Consider the following 2,612-nt stretch of genomic DNA (forward strand, 5'->3'; position numbering starts at 1 on the left):
GTGTCTGTTTAAAACAGTTTTTTATCTACAATATGAAAGTCAATATAACTCAAAACTATCACACAAAACAATAAACTAAAAAATAAATATTATATTTTTCGCATTAGACTTTATTCTACACTATATGGACTGTAAATTCAATGTTGTGTGAATCAAATTTATAGTCTACATATTTAGAACAAAAAAAAGTTCGGAGGACATATCTAAGCATCCGCATTCTTGGTCTCCGTCTTACTATCGGTATTTATATCTATTATCGAATTTAGAAGTAAGAATACTATCTAACGAATCTATTGTCAGATTTTTATATTTTTATTTTTAATGAGTTATTTATGAACATTTTAAAATGTACAACTTACATATTTTAAAATATGGTCATAACTCCGTTCAGAATTAAAATATAACAAACACTGATGAGATTCATTAGATAATATTTTTGATGCATTCTAAATTTTTTAATAGACCAATTTTTTTTAACATCAAACATAACAGATTTAAACGGACTCTTCAGAATGTACAATTTCCTACGTTATGGAAGATGGAGAAAACGCATGCGGTTATAAGGTCCTAACTCTTGCTTGTGTTTATGTAATAAGTAATAACTAATAATTATATAGACAACCCGGACTCTATAATAATAATTAATAATACTTCATTTTATGTAATACATTAATTAATATTAATGTAATTTTGTAAAACGATTATTCGTTTCGTATTTTATACCTACTTGATAAAATCGTTGTGCGAGGGCGGACGCCGGTACAGTATAATATATTATTATGTATATTAATACTGTAATAATAAAATGGGTATTGTATTTTGATTTATTTCAGGCCACCGTAACGCGCCGACACTTATATTATACCGACGATGACCTTCGACCGACCGCATGTCACGATCGCGTAAGTGGATAAAAAAATCGAACGACTGTCATTATTATATATTAGGTACTATTTTTTTATCATTGGTAGGTATTAAAAATAAAAAACGCGGTCAACTATTAATAATATCGGCGTCCCGGACACTATTTAGGCATTAATAAATAATATCGACCAATATTATTATTGCACGCTCCCGACGACTCGTCATCGAGTGGCAAAAGTTTCCGCGAGGCAGCGTTCGCCCTGTTGCGTCGTTGCGGCTCGTCCGCTGTTGCACCGCGCCCTGGTCGATGTGGACGGCGCATGCTGCGTGAACGCCTCCTAAACGCGCCGCCGGAAACGATGATCCTTGGCGGTATATATACGCACGATAAACGTCGCGGACGGTTAGGTCGGAGGGTGGGGGAGCAAACACAACCCTTTTTAGATATGATTATTGTATATAGGTAGTACCTATTAGGTACTACCTACATAATTTGTAAAACTCATTTCATAGTACAATATATATATATATATATTATACGAAGCAGTACTAAACGCGCAGTGACGACGAGACTTTACAGCAAGCGGGCGAGCGACAAATATTATAATACGTTTCTGTTATAATATTATTAATGATGACTACAGACGGAATATGGGTCCAACATGGTGAAATATGGCAAGGAAATTACTTAGATCAACTACATAAATTATCTTAAAATAATTTCCTTAGATTCCTTTTATTGATGAAATGCCTCGTCAAAAGAATTTAACATTCAGATTATACAGTAATTATAAAGAATTTTTCAACCTGCCCAAGGCAAAAATATTATTTAATTAAAATTAATTAAAGTTCCAAATCAAATTATTGAACGTGATGTTCGGACATGGAGCAATAGATGACTATCCAGAATCACTGGAATGCATACATTTTAAAATAAGCACACGATCAGTCGAAAAGTCTTCATTCTATTAAAATAATATTTTAAAAAATGTCTTAATAAATTCTCCGCGTAATAAACTGTCCTATTGGTTCAATATAACACTAAAGATTATGTTGATTTCGTGAATTTATTTATTACAGACATTTTACTGCTGCAGTTCTAATATTCATCATCGTTACTATATAATAGTAGTAGAAATATATATTTTTCTTTTTCTTTTTATTATGTTATATTTTTATGTATAACTCGATGATATCATAATTGTTACTTTTATAATATATTATATTGTATTACATTCTATTATAAGATAGTAAAAAATAAATGTATATATAATTATTAATTTCCTTCGCTGTAAAGTGTGCATGAAATATCATCCGTCAATTAATGAATGTTATTATAATTTGTAATACTCATTTCATATCATCGCACTCGACGAAGTTTTTGTAGCAAAAAGGGAGAAACAAATATTATACAATTTACGAATTTCCACACTTACGCGTATCATAATATTCATGACACGTAATAAAATATTAAACAGTGAACGAGTGTCTCGCGTGCGAGGAAGTAATATTATGATGTAAGAAGTATAAATTATATATATATACACACAATATATACATCTATTATTGTGTAGGTATTATATTATTATGTATAGAAAAATATGTAGTAGGAACCTATTTTATATCTAGATATAGTATATACCTTATACCTACAATAATAAAGTAATAACGTGTTTTAATCATTCACGTCGCGTCTAAAACACTCGAGAACAACGAATTACTTTATTTTTTCACGGTCGTATATAAGA

Source organism: Myzus persicae, unplaced genomic scaffold (genome assembly GCF_001856785.1).
Source record: "Myzus persicae strain clone G006 unplaced genomic scaffold, MPER_G0061.0, whole genome shotgun sequence".
Classification (NCBI taxonomy): Eukaryota; Metazoa; Arthropoda; class Insecta; order Hemiptera; family Aphididae; genus Myzus; species Myzus persicae.